This window comes from Agelaius phoeniceus, chromosome 4 (genome assembly GCF_051311805.1).
Source record: "Agelaius phoeniceus isolate bAgePho1 chromosome 4, bAgePho1.hap1, whole genome shotgun sequence".
Lineage (NCBI taxonomy): Eukaryota > Metazoa > Chordata > Aves > Passeriformes > Icteridae > Agelaius > Agelaius phoeniceus.
Genome location: NC_135268.1, coordinates 70,507,259 through 70,522,779, shown reverse-complemented (window position 1 = coordinate 70,522,779; position 15,521 = coordinate 70,507,259). Strand labels below are relative to the sequence as shown.

Here is a 15,521-nt window from a genome sequence, read left to right as displayed (position 1 = left end):
TTTTTTACATTTTTAAAATATTTTTTTTCCTTCTCCTATGTTGACCTTTGAGCCTCTGGGAATATGCTAGAACCACAAAGAAGCAATGACTGCTCTTTGTGATTTTTTTTTCTTTGACACTAGTTTAGCCCCATGACACTTTTGTTATCCTCTAACTCAAGTACAGACCATATGTATGTAAATTTGTAACATATTCCACTCTCCTGAGTGGTTTCAAAACAATAGTGATTTGTGAGACCCAAGATGCCGAAAACAAATTGTTCCCAAACATGGTTTTAAAAAAGCACCCTTTCATTGTTTAAGCCCAATCAAGTACGAAGATTATTAGAGCAACAAACTTGTGCCCTTCATTCCATCCATGAGATTCCCCAGTGGCATCACTGGCCTTTCTCAAACATATCAGAAGTCACAGAAAGTGTTCTCAGTCACAAAATATTTTTTGTTTTTGCAAAGCACCATAGAAGGTCTTAAACACTTGCCAGGCTTTCTTGGATCAGGCATTCTGAAGTCACATACACAATCCTAAAAGGAGCTGCTTAAAGGTTCCTGTATCCGTCCTGCAATTGGTCTTCACTTCTTGACGTATGTACGTATGTAATTTTAATGCCTTGATCTTCCCACAGCAATGAAAAATCCTCTTCCATTTCCCTGACAGCAGCGGCGTGATCTGTCCTTGTATCACTGACAGCTTTGCTGCATCGTAACTGCCATGATCTTTTCTTACCTCCTGCTACCTGGGTCCAGCCTTTCATTCCCATTTGGTTGTCATGTTCATCTCTCTAAAACAACCTCCCGAATCAGTGCTTCTCCTGGCTTGGCTTTTGTGGTTGTGTGTGTTTCTTTTTTGGAGTCTCTTTATTCAGTGTTTGTGGATGCTGAATAAGCCATTGTGAGCCTTGCGCATCTCCTCGTTCCTGGAACATCCCCATCCGTTGTGGAATTATCAGTGGCCAAACTGCTTGAGTTCATCATTCCAGTCTGGCATTGTTGGCATCCACTGCTTCCCAGGCTCCATCACCATTGTGTTTCTGTTTGGTGGGGTTTTCACAGTCAGTCTCAAAAGGCAAAATGAGCTTCAACCACGGAAATTATTTGGGTCTGTTCCAAAGACTCGGTAAAACTGAAAATTTGAAGATTGCCCAGCTTGCTTCTTCTGCTGGTGCTCTGAGCAGGAGGAGGTAGAGTGAGTTGAACTCCTGTGCATCCCTTTGTGAGAGCATTATCTTGTGATCTGACATGCCCCAGTCAGTGCAGAGCTTTCCTGGCAGTGTTTTCTGAGCTGTTGATCTTCAGGGTGCTGGGTACTGTATGCTCCTTTGCTATCCAGAGGTCTGGTATCCAAGTGCACATCCACATCTGCTTGTCTACTTGCTGCTTCTGCTTCCATCTTCTTCTTCATTCTCTCTTGGATAGCCAATTACAAATAAGCAGTATTTTATTTATACTAAAATGAAATACCATTATTTAGCAACTTGCATACAGTACAATGTTAGAAGTACTAGAGAAATCCAGAACTCAAGCTTCCCAACCTATGAGGACAGAAGTAAGTTTCTGTGACTGTGCTATGTTGAAGTGTTTTGGTGTAAATATCAAGCACCATGACAATTATTACAATATTGTAATTTACTACTGTGTTTACAAGTACCACGAGACAATTCAGAGCAATCCAAAAGATGACTTGCAATTCAGAACTATTATGGGGAGTAGGATCTCTGCTTGATTTTTTTCATTATTAAGAATATTAATCAATATTTATAAATGAAATGAATGTATGCATATGTATGTTTGAATCTTTGTGTGGGTGTATGCATAGTTATATATAAAGGAAAGAGACATAAAACCAATTAAAAGCTAAAAGACAGATGAAAGCCACCCCACAGTTCTTACAGTTTTGTTAGAGAAAAATATGTTGCAACAACTTCAAAAATACTGTGTACATAACATTTAATGTGCCTTATGTCTTTTGATGAAACTTCTATTTCCTTTTTTCCCCCCCAAGATTCAGTGGTTCAGTATGGTTTACCTCTGAAAATAAGCATAAAGCTGATCTTGTTTGCTTTTTTCCTCTATAGATTGGTATGATTCTAGCATAGCATATGAAGGGTCCTTTTTGGCATCAATGACTTTGCTGCAAATAGGAAAACAGATCAAAAAGTAAGAAAATGTCACAGTCCTGAATTGTGAATTATTTCAGTAAAGAACCCACTGTTGTTTTCCCTTTTCTTCCTCCCATTCCTTTTCCCCTCTGCTCTTTTTTCTCCTTTGATCTTTCCCATCAGACTCCCTCCATGCAGATAGCAGAATCATTTTTACAGTTAAGTAAGACCTGGCAATTGGGAGTTAGCACACATCAGCTAATCCCACATTAATATAAAGAGTGCAAGCACAATTTAGACCTTCTGTTGACTCGGCCCTTTATGTTCCAAGGTGAGACTCTTAATTCCCAATTCCAATGGAGTTTTGAAAAGTAAAATAAGGAAAAACCCTGATACCAGTTCTTCAGTGAGGAGCCCTGGAAACCCAGAAAAGATTGCAGGCAAGAAAATAAGCAAACGTGGTGAGGAGGATGTTAGATAAAAGCAAAAAGAAATTATTATCAAAAATTAAAAAATATTTTAAAAATATTTCTAACTGTGTAGATGATAGCCTTGTTCATGATAGACCTCTCTTTGACCTTGGTCCATAAACAGATTTACATTTCTGTAATTTTAGATTTTAATATTCAATTTCTAGTTCCCCTCTGAGAATAAACAACCTCCTTTAATGAAGTTACAGAGTAAAAGCACTTCAAAATAATTTGCTTTGTCTCTTGCTTTGGTTTATTTAAGGTAATGCATATTTGCTTCATAATCACTTGCAGTATTGTATTGGAATGAGTCCTCTGAGGTGCTGAGAGTACACTGCTCTCAGTGAAGTAAATCCCATTTACATATACTTAACTCTTGCTGATGGCCTTGCCTTTTTGTGGGAGCTACTTTTGTTCAGTTGCTTTTAATGATGTTTCTTATTTAGATAAAAAAATTGGACTTCTAACTCTAGGCCTCCTTTATTTTTCTAGCATTTCTGTCTGCCTCTTGTTAGCAAGAGAGTGACAATAAAACAAATCTATGTATTCATTTCCTATCCTAGAGTAAATATCCACTTGTTCTCTTTACTGTTGCTCAGTAGCTGATCAGCTCATTTACCAACTATCCATTTAGGCTGTGAGCTAGCATTTTTTAAAGTTCTTGTTTATGTTAGTAGATTTGCCACAGTTTTTCCTGTAGGATTAAATTGAGCAGAATTTAAGAAAATCCCTTATCCAAGGCAGTTCCTTATCATGTTCAGGTTTGATTTAGAGCCCTACAGATAAAATCAGCTGTATTATCAGAAAATTTTCCAGAAGTCCTAAACGTCTGAACCAGACAGATATGCAGTGTCATCCAGAGTAGCAGCCATGTGCCTTTGAACACTGTCCAAAAGTATGGAATCAATAGTTAAAGCACACTCCAAACATACACTTCAGCTGGATCCAGCTCCCAGTTATTTTCCAAGTCCTATTTATCTTAACATAGTAGGCTCAACTGCGATACCCAGAGAAGGATTCCTATATTCTGTTGAAGGTACAAGACAGTGTAGGTAAGATTGTGAGTTTGTCAAGGAGTTCTTGCTTGGTGAATTGAAATGAGGAATTTAGCTGGAACAGGAAGGTGAAAGGGCTGGAGCAATCCCATTAGTTTTGGGTGGGACATGATGAAAATTGACAAAACACCTGGACTGGGAGGGTGAACATAAAAGGATGAACAAATAGAGATATACTGCAAAATAATTACATGTTTATTTGTGATCAGTGATAAGAGTAAGATAACCAGAAAGAGCCAGTCCTCATCAAATATGAATGAGCCTCATTATTTATCAGAGAATAACAGTGAGCATCCAGCAGTTATTTCAGATGAGCTCACCAGCAGTTTCCCTATCAATTCTGCCTATGGATCTTACATCTAATAAAAATAACTTAAATATCCTAGTTTTATTTTAATTAAGGCTGAATCACTCTAAACTACCTCACACTGTAAAAGCAAGTTGGTATTGTGTGGGCAGTAAAGTATCAAGTTACTCCATATTAATTCTATAGACTCAAAGAAAAATCAGGTAGTTTGAAGTTCACCTGTTACTAAAAGTGAGCAGGGCCATCTTTCATTGAATTTGGATGAAGAGCACTTGCTGAAGAGCCACTGATGGGGTGTTTCATTTCCCTGAAACAGAAAGCCTTTCTGGGGTGTTTTCCTTTGTTTTGAAGCTGGCAATCAGAGAGAATTTTTGCATTTAAAACGCTTAAGAGAATGGGAAAAGTGTTGATTAGGAGTTTGGTAAACAGACCAATTTCATACTCCTGAACTAGGCAAGAATTGAGGATTATATAAAATAAAGGTTCCTGAAGGGAGAGTTGGCAAATTGACAAAACTGTTGGGTTTCCTCTCATCAAGATTCTCAGGAGTGCAAAAAGGTTACTCAGCCAGTGACAAAATGAGTTTTGCTATAAATTTATGATAGAAATGGAACAACTGGCTCACATATCCTTGTCTCTAAACTGTAGAGAAGAGGATCAGGAGCTGGCTGATTGGTCCCACTCAAAGAGTTGTGGTGAAGGGCTCACTGCCTAAGTGGGCACCAGGGATGAGTGTGTTCCTCAGGAGGGGTGGTGGGACTGGCCCTGTTTAACATCTCTGTCACTGACATGGACTGTGGGATCAAGTGCACCCTCAGCACTTGTTTTGTGACAGCACTGAGCTGTGTGGTGCCACTGGAGAGAGGGATGTCATCCAGAGGGGCCTGGACAGGCTGGAGAGGTGGGTCTTTAAGGACCTCATGAAGTTCAGCAAAGCCAAATGCAAGGTCCTGCAGCTAGGTCAGGGCAATCCCTGACACAAACACAGGCTGGGAGGAGAATGAGCCGAGAGCAGACCTGAGAAGAGCTTGGGGGTGTTGGTTGATGAAAAGCTCCACATGACCCAGCAATGTGCACTGGCAGCCCAGAAACCACACGTTCCCTGAGCTGCATCCAAAGCACCGTGGGCAGCAGGGGAGGGAGGGGATTCTCCCCAGCTCCCAGGCAGCCAGCCAGAGGACACAGTCCTAAACTGTCCCAGAGAAGGCTTAGGTTGGACATAAAGAGGGATATATTCATAGAAAAGGTGATTAGACATTGGAATGGGCTGCCCAGGGAGGTGGTGGAATCACAGTCCCTGGAGGTGTTTAAGGAAAGACTGGACAAGGCACTCATGGGGGTGCTGCATCATAGGATGGACTCAATGAGCTCAGAGGTCTTTTCCAACCTCGTTGATCCTGTGATTCTGTGGAAGCAGAGGGTAAAGAACAGCACTTAGGAAATAATAAGGAAGTAAGCCAAAGAAATAGGAGATATGAAACGTTCAGGGGAAGAAAGCCAAACCAAAAGCAAGATAAGAGTATGAAATCAGAGAATTGCAGTGTTGGGAAAGGACTGAGATAAAGTCAGGACCATAAACTTGATTAACTCCACAATAATCTTTACTTGCCTAATAGAACAAGCAAGTAGAGGAAATGAAAAACTCAGGGTCTTTATTTTGACATTGTGAAAAGACAGCTTCCAGGACAGGAAGGCTGGGGCTGGGTTGTGAAAGTGAGACCTTTATCTAGATAGGGTATTCAAGTAGCTCATGTCATCTGCTTTGGGAGACATTAAAGGCATGAAAAATACAGAAAGATGTTTAAGCTGGACAGTTTGGGTTGGAGATATATTTAAGTAACCTCTGCATAAGTGTCTGAATGTATGCAGATAGACTGATACATGTGAGGGTGAAATGCAGCCATAGCAAGTGCACTCAGTTCCAAAATATATTGCTATGTGAAGCACATATACTTATACAGGTTTGGATAAACCTTTATCTGGAACAAATTTGTTTGAGCTGACTAATTTAGGAATCTACAGCTCCTGCTGGCACAGAATGTCCCTCAGTACACTGTCCATGAAGGGACTACCTGATGATGTGGTAACATAAAAAATTTATCATCCTGACACTGAGTCAATTTACTACTCCTAAAGGACAAAGGCACCAGTGAGTTATGCAGGTTAATCAAAATGAGTGCTGGTAAAATCCCTCATGGTCATCTATTCATTATATATGATGTATTTTACAGAAGCTCTATCTTAGGGCTTTCTCAAAGTTAAAACGGTGAATAATTCCTAATTATCCTATGAAACATCTTAAAGATGAATAAAAAAAAAAATTAAAAGAGGCAAATAGATGCACCTGTAGCGACTCCAAAGCTGTGTGCAATACCTCTCCCAAATATTTGACAATAATAGGAATTTAGTTCATTATATGTAGCTTGCCTGTTGCATCCCAATAAAGGGAGAATGGACCAGGAGCTCAGAGGGTTTATGCAGTTGGCTTCCTTGGAGGGATCCAAGCCTGCAGCAGACAGTGTAGAAGATAAGAAGCTCTAGTGTTGGTAATCAGGTAATTTCAAGTTAAAATTATACAAGAGTCCTCCAGAGTTCTCTTTTAAGTGACGGTTTTACAGAGTTTTGGTTCAGCCAAGTGAAAGATCCTGCAGGATCTTGTTCCTGAGTCAGGGAGTTCACAGGGTTTTGCCTTTGTCAAAGGTGCTGGATTGGATGATAGGGCACACCCTGAGCTTTGGGCATCAAGGGGACCATAACTGTGATCCACAGGAAAAGCTGTGCAGAAGCCTCTGGAAAGGTTAATCTGTTTTTCTTAGTGTATGCCTGTTCCTTCAAAGAAGGTGGATGGTGGCAGACAGAGTTTATGTCACGAAAAGCAGATGAGCAAAGCTCAAGACACAGCTGAAAAATCCAACAAGGAAATATTTTTTGTGCAATAATCTCAGTCCTTTTGAAGCTCCAATTTTTATATAAAAGGCTATGTTTAAGGCTATGAAAATACCTCAATTTATATGAATGCATGTATAAACACACATAAATATGAAACAATATATCCTGCATAAATGGAAAGTTGTTATCTAGAATTTAATTTGCAAAGCAAAATTACACTGCACTTGTCTTCATTATCATATATTCATGGAGACAAGAAGCACACACACCATCTATATGTCTGCATTCAGTAGGTTTAAATTTAGACAGGTCAGACTTTTATCCTTTTTTGAGAAGCATTTTGGCTCTGGGGAACATGCTCTTGTGCTTGATCAAGTGACTAATAGTCATGCATTTGTGAAGATTAAATTTATTGAAATTTCTCATTAGAACAATTTTCTGCAAAGATTAAGCATTTCTGACACCAAACAATATGAAGCCATTTAATTCCTTGAAAACAATGTAAAATGTTAGAGTGTCAAGACTGAGGCTTGAACCAAATATGACCATAGAAAAAGGTTAGAGAGTTGAAGGAAATACCATTGTATGTGCTTCATTGCATACTGCATTTGTTTTAAAAATAGTAGCCACTCAAAAATTCACGGCTCACCTGCTCCAGTGGTTACAGCTCACTTCAGCCTGTTTTCCTATTCCAGGCCATGCTGAATGTGCTGGGAAGAAAATGGGAATTTAATGGCTTTGTGATACACAAATTACAGCAGCCCTACAATAATTAGCAGGGCTCAAAGACCATTCTAACACACCCTAAGATGGTCCCAAAGGACTATTCCTGTAAGAATTACTATAAAGAAAGAGAGGACTTTGGTGCTATTTTATGTTCACTTGTTTTCCCATCTTATTGCCTTTAACAGAGATGGTTTGGGACCAAGCATCAACATTTTGTATTAAATAAGAATTCCTTTCCCCTGGGGCATTCTCAGTTGGCCTCCCTAATGCACAGCATAGATTTGCTAATAGGTTCATCCCAAGGCCATAAATGAAAATGAGGTTTGTTTCTTGCACATGGAATTATGGGGGACTGAATTTCCATAATGACAGATTCAACCCACAATAGGAGATTTTGGGTTGTGTTTCTTATACAGAAGTACATCTTGTAGCTCTTGCAATTATTTAACTCCTTGAGTTGGAAAGTGGTGACATGAAATCCCACTTATGAAAGTACTATCAGATGGTGCTTTTGCAGATATTAAAAGAATAACAGCTAAAGTTCAGACTCATCATTTACTTTGACTGTAATTGTGTTTCTTGACAACCAGAGTTGCAGACAAGTAACACACACGCAGAACTATTCACAGACAAGAAGATGTGCACTCAAGGGAAAACATCAGCAGGTTTTTCCAGCCTAAGCAAAATCAACTGCAAATACTGAACAGAACAGCTTACAACAAAGTTTTTCATAAAATCCACAAAAGAGATGTGTTTCCATTAAATAAGGGAGGTCATAATGGCCTTTAGGAAGAGAGCTAACTGACTGAGGAAGGTTAAAAGTAGCCTTCTATCTTTAACCTCTGACATATTTTCTTCCACACTTGGGAGATTTGATTATTAAAATTTTTATTTATGTATCTCACAGAAGCAAAGGAATAGTTCTGTTATCACATCTAATCTTACATGACTGATAAGCAGCTGCTTCAACAAAAAGGGTTTGGTTTGTATTAATGTAATTAAGACATTGATATGAAATCAAAGTAAAAAAAACTATCCAATATCAGAAAAATCAATCCTAACCTCTTAGGTTAGATATTCTCAAAAGCTTTCTTTTAACATCACTTTTTTCTGATTCTGACTAAAACCTCATCAAAACCTTGTGAGCTGGGTTACCAGGAAGGTAATAGCATGTCTGGAAACTGAGATGAAATATACAAGTAATGTGTGCTAAATCTCATAAAAGACCAAATTAGAATTCTGTAAAACTGGATTAGAGCATCAATATCTGAACCAAAAGACTGCAGAAACATTTTCATCCCCTTTTTATACCTGCAACTGGGTTCAACATTTCCATTGTCAAAAAGTGAGAGAAGTTACAGCTTTACTCAGTGTCAGGTAGGATGTTCCGTATTTCATCATCCCTTAACTCTGACAGATAACGTACAAAAAGGATTCTCCCACTTATCCATCATGCTGATGCCCCAGAGCAGCTGGCCCTCTTTGGGTCAGAGGTGTGTCTGTGCAAAGCTCTCAGACTTTTATGCTAAGTGTCACTTTGGCATTTTTACACGGCCTTTTCCAGCTTTCGTTTCAATTCCTTACAATCCATCCTTTTTTACCTTCTGTGTCTGTGCCAGTCTGGGTGGTGCTTTTGCAGGGTTGGTTTTCTGTGCTCAAACTCCCCAGAGGTACCTGTGTGGTGCCTGCCTTTTCCACCACATGTTCATCCTTTTCAGCAAGAAAGAAAGAACATTGGGATTTTTTTCCATCAGATCTTTGAGGTCAGGCTAAACATGGACCCCTACTTTAAGCTGATTTCTGGTGCCTGGGTGCAAGTGATTTAATCAATTACTTGACCAGCATTTACATAGTTTTCTTATGCTGTTAGGCTTAACTTACATCCCTTAAGAAAATATTTGATATTAAAGTCTTCATTTAATGTTTCTTTGCATTTCCATGCACTCATTTAATTAATCTTGTGTTCCTTGAAACATTTGGAAGATTTATGCACTTTCTTGAATGTATATACATTTAAAAATAATTCCATGAGGTGTGTTCTTTTTCTGCTTTATTCAGTAATGTGTTTAGGTCTATGTGCACAGCTCTTAACTTTGCTCTTCACTTTATATTCTCTTTGTCAACTACAGATATCATACTAAGCAGGTCAAAACAAGATTTCAGATTTAAGTAGTATTAGCCCCAAAATACCATCTGGGGTATAATCTGCCACCCAATCTATTGAACTGTTTACATCACATTTTTGGAATTTTCCATATTTCTCCATATTTCTTCTCTTTTTACTGGAGAATGTCCTTGGCCATACTCAGTCTTCCAGGATTTAATTCTGCTTTTTCCATATGTTTCATCCCAATAAAAGACAATTTACCTCTTTATCTCTCTAAACTCTCTCTTTACAAGATCTTAGAACTGCTGCTACATGTGTAATTTTTCTGATATTTAAGGTTATATCCTCTGAACATCCTTCTCTTTATCAGAAGGAGCAACCTCACATAGACTCCATCAGGACTGGTGGCCATAGGAGTTTGAAATATGTTCCTACTTTATTTGGCAAAAACAACTGTGGTGCAGTAGTCAAGACATAGGTTACCTGAGTTATGAATTCACTGAATAATACTTGGTACTTTTTACCATAAAAGCCTTTAAAAATTGGATTTTACTTTTCTCTTTATCAGGCCATTAGACATAAATATTAATAAAGAGTCAGTGCAGTACAGGGGACCAGAGGAGGTTTTCCTCCTGTCTGTTTTCAAACATGCAAATAGTTTGTAATCAAGAGATGATGTACAGAGAACACAGTTAAATGATGAACAGCACTGTCACATTTAGCATTCCTCAGCTGCAGCCTAGTTTTGCATTGTGTTCCTGCAGTCACATCTCATCTCTAACAGCCACAATAACTCTTCATTTTGCCCACTGGGCACCCATTTTTGTTGAGTTTTTAATCCCACAAATGCACTGCTTTAAAGCAACATCTGCAGATACTGCAGGATAACCACAATGATGAAAGTTTTGAAGGTTAAGAAGGTAAATGCTTGATTCTGTTGTCAGGTGGAGTGACTGGTACTAGACATGAGTCACACACTTCCTTTTTTCAGTCTAAGGAAAGGAGAGAAAAACAAAGAACACACTGACAGAGCAGGGAATGCACATTAATCATTATTAAGACAGAAATACTAATCATTATTAGACTATAATTCACATGAACCTTGTAGCACCAAAAAAGCCTGAGGGAAAGCATCAATATTAACTCCATGTGCTTATAATACATACCCTCAAAAGACATTTAAGGAATATTTATTTTTTCTCTTCCAAAAGGCAGGCTCTTACACTAGCAGTCTTTACTGGCACTGCATAAGTCCCCCATTCTCTAACCAGTTTTATTTAATAGAGTTAGGTGTAGCAGCAGAAAAAAAAATACACTATTTTTCAATTTTAGTCTACAGCTAGGTTATTAAGCAAATCCCAGTGGATAATATAAGCAATTATGTTTACTCCCAAACCTGCTTTTCCAGAATTTGGATGATAAAAATATAATTTACAATAAAGTAGACTAAATATCCCATTTCAAGTCCTCCAGTATCAGTCCTTGAGATGTTGTTTGAAAAAAAAAGTGTGCCTCAGCCTGTAGGGCTGTCATTGTCTAAAAATGTATATTTTTAAAAACATCACCTCTTTGCAATTTTATTGCTATTTTCTGGAACTTGAAAGTGTGCTCTGTAAATAAATGTATGCCCAGAATTTTTATACTTCCCTCACTTGTTCTTTCAGCACAGTTTGTCAGTTCTAATTTTCAATACAAGAAAACCATAATTCTGTTCCTGCCCTCCCTCTTGCATTGGTGCAGGAGACCCAACCCTCTGGATTACTCTACTCAAGGGTCAATCCACGGGTGTGAATTGGATGTTTATCCCACATGGGGCAACACAAGTGTAATTCCTGTTGCAATCACTGAAATTTTATCTGCTTGCACTGGTGTGGATGTTTCTGTGCAGTTTGGCTGGACAAAACCACACATAAAATCAGGAATCTATTGACCAAATTCAGGCCCGATCTGATGTCAGTCAGCGTTTAATTGGGATAGAGCTTTCTGTCCTCTCTGGTTGTCATCAAAAAGTGCCAAAAACGTTCCCCTTTTGAATCAGCAAGGCCTGTGCTGTGGGAAGGAGTGAGAGGAACCCCAGCCAGTGGGGTTACTCATCGTGGAGGAGGCCCTGTGTCCTTGGCCAAGCATAGCTCCTTCAGCACACGTTCCCTCTCTCCTCGCTCTACGCTACGGCACAATATTTCTCTTGCTCTCTCTCTCACTATCTCTTTTCTGTATCTCTCGGAAATCAGACTGGAGTTCAGAGCACTTTCACTACCTTTTATGAGGTAGAGTGTGATGTCATAGATGGGGGCAGGGCTAGTCAACTTTCCACCCACCCACCCACCTGTGCTGAGGGAGCTACGCTTGAGACTGGAAGCGGTGACTCCTCAACGGTGAGTAACCTCCTGTCTCATCTTTGTCTTTGTAGCTCTGGGGGTGGAGGGAAGACACATCAGAATGGGGGATTTTTTGATAGTTTCTCTTTTTTTTTCCAATTAACCATAGGACTCACAGAGTTAATTGCATGTGTTGTCTCAATCACCTGTGGAGAAGCGTTTGCTCCCTGTCCAGAAGTCCCAGAGTTAAATTCACCTGCAAAGCAATTTCCCTGCACAGGTGGTCCATTGGCTGATGGTTAAACTGATCCTTCAATGTTTATCTTGCCCTGTGCAAAGGCAGACTCTGGTCCCCTTGAACTCAGTTGCTGAACTTCCATTAATTTAATTACAGTATTTAATTACGGTGCTGGGCCATAATTTTCCTGAAGTTCTTTATGATTAAAGATAGATGGTGTTATTTATAAATTTATCATTATTAACTGTGGATAATGGCTGTTTATATGGGACAGGGTTTCTTTTTTGTTTTTAATATTCTCTATTACTGTTTTATTCACTTTATCCAGAATATATGTGAAGCTGTGTATTGACAATAAGCCAATTATAAAACCTTTTTCATAGATGAAATAAAATTCAGAGGTAAATTGTGGAAGACATAACATTAAGCAGAAAACCCAGAAGAGATGTAACTCAGGCTTAGCCTTTGAAATTATAAATCAAAGCATTTGATTTTTTTTTTTTCCTTTGATAAGAACTTGAGATGGGCAGGGATGCTGCTGACTGAATTTCTTGGTGTGTTTTTTGTCTCACTACCTAAATGTTACAATTTTACTTTAAAGCATTGTCTTGTTACCTATTTCCCTCAGCCCCACGTATTACTGCTTCACTGTTTTAATATCCCTCAGCATATTAAAAAAAGACAAGATGGACTACGAAGATCTTCCTTTCTTGTTCTGCCTCCTGGGTATCTATCAAAGCTGTCAAGATGTCAGAGCTCTCATACTAAAGGGCAGAAGAAGGATCATATGAAGATTTTGGGTCCTAGGGATACTGCAAATCTTGCTGTTCTCGTTCATTTGAAGTTCTTTACCAGCTTTGTGTGGGGTCTGCTCATATCCCAGTGAGAGGCACTAAAAGGCAGCACCGTGTCCTGGATAAATCACAGGAGGAGAGTGCAGCCCCAGCCTTTTCAGCAGAGGGGCTTCATAGGCTGATGGATGAAGTACTTCTGTTTTCAGGTGACTGGGTGGCTCTGAGCAGTTGGGTGAAGGTGCAGACCATTCCATCATCTGGTCAGTGGCATTGCTGGGAATTGGTCCATAGTGATGCACAGATATTCCTCCCTGATGACTCAGGGATGCTCTTTGTATCCAAGCACAGGACATGTAAATGGAGTTCAGGGAGAGTGAGAGTCTTGTTTACAAAGCTACCTACCAAAAATTTCAGAAATGGTTGTTTCCCTCCCTGTCAAAGAGAAAAATAATGACAAAGAATATAAAAATGTCTCCCTGACAGGCTTTTCTAGCTTTGAATAATGTGCACGAGGTGTTTTATTACTACTGCCTATTCCTTTAGTAAACCAGACACTGAAATCTTCAAATCTTCCGCTGCAAAGCCATGAACTTGCCTGGCAAATTTAGCTTCCCCAAACTTTAATCTTTTCAGGAAAGGAAAAGGAAAAAAAAACAGGTTAGTCAATCTCTAATGTTTCACTGGGAAAATTTCATGGGAATTGCTTCTCTTAAAGATGATTTGAAGTTTGTTCTTTTCAGAGGCAAATGCTTGGAGGTAAAATTTAATTTAGATCCTAAGCACATCCTTTGCTGATGAGTTTATCAAATTGCCTTCTCACATAATTATTCTTGCATAATGCAGGAGACTTGAGTTTTTGCACAGAATTGATAAAACACAAAGAGCAACTGTACAGTGCCCTAATCTCACTTCAATGACACAAAAGCATTTTGGTGGCATGGAGAAACTCTTTTTAAGAGTGGTGTAAGTATTGGGAAAAGAAAATCGGAATTGGTGTCATTCAATATGGATGGTGAATTAGAGACAGTGATCAGCACTGAGGGGATATTGTGGAACAGAGATGTCAGTGGATTTCTTTGAATCCAGAGAAATTTGCATTCTAAAGTTGTCTTGTAAGATGAGCAAATTAGCAGTTGGCTGACTTCTGTATAGTGGGGAGTTTGTACAGGGGAAGATACTCCAAATTACATGAACTGTTGCAATAATTAACCTGAAATCTGTCTGTGCCAATTCTAATAACAAATTTTTGTCCAGGTAACCCCAGGCTGTGAGTTTGGCTGAATAGCTTAACTTTGGGAGAATAAATAAACTCATGCTACATTTACTGAGCTAATTCCCCTGTTAAATTATTTTACTGGCAGCTATGATTTAAAAAAATATTAAAATGTCCAAAGTGCATAGATTCCTACATTTACAGCTTTGGCTTAAATGTGTGTTCACTAAATTATGAAGTTTGTTTAATATTATTTACATGTACATTACATTAAATTAAAATGTTATAAGGCCTAGATTTCAGCTGATTTTATTTAGTGTTTAATATGAAAACTTTTAAAGCAAGTATCTGAGAAATTTCTTCCAATACATGCTAATTCCAATGAGTTAAATCATCATAAATTATTAGCAAACTGAAAGTTAATTTTTGATGCAGTATTCTTAAAAAATTTATACTTGCAAGCACGTTGTGTATAATCATCTCAAAGCAAACCCAATATATTAACTAGTCTATTTACATCTATACATTTAAGGAGATCAACATTTAGATGAAAGATTTATTCCTCAGTCACAATGGCAAAGGGTGAGCAATAGTTTAATGATACAAGATCACCTACAGGGATCAAGCATTTTTTTCAGTATGATTAAAGCAGCTATGTGAAATTCTCAATTTTTCTCTATTTGCCAGGCTGGTTTATCTTACAAGTTGAATTAAAACTTTGTGGGTTGGTTCTTACCTTCTTTTTCTCTGTGAGAAGTGAGGGAGAGCTGTGAAATGCTCCATCTGTTCCCAAACCATGTCAGCTGGCAGAGAGATGCTTCTCCCCCTGCCCTCTCTTCCTGCAGTTTTGGGCTGGTTTAACACCATTGCCTCAACACGAATTGTGTGGATTTAATCCTGTTTCAGCAGAAGTCACAATGACAGTGCACAGCATTCTAGAGGACTCTTCATGTTGATTTGAGTCCTTTTAAACCTCGACCTCAGCTTGTTTGAATTAACAACACAAATTTACACATTTACACTTGAACTGAGTGTGGTGATGGAGGAGACCAGGACTGCCTTAACACCCTGGACTTTCTGATCCTGGGACAGTTGCACTCAAAGACATTCAATAATGATTCTCTTGAATCAATAATCCCTTGGATTTTTATCAGTCCCATCTGAGTGTCTCAAAGCAAACACATGGTGTACCCTGGTAAAACTGAAAACAGAAATAAATATTGTCATTATTTCCTTTCTACAAATAATCCTGAGCCACGCTCAAGGCAGAAAGGATCTATAGAATCACAATGGGTTTCAAGCACTACA

At 38.7% G+C, this 15,521-nt stretch overlaps 1 protein-coding gene across 2 annotated transcripts in view; it reads left to right on the top strand.

The window, feature by feature from the left end:
• CTNNA2 (catenin alpha 2) overlaps positions 1-15,521 on the top strand; it is a 478,672-nt gene that overhangs the window by 450,224 nt on the left and 12,927 nt on the right. The window lies entirely within an intron of this gene.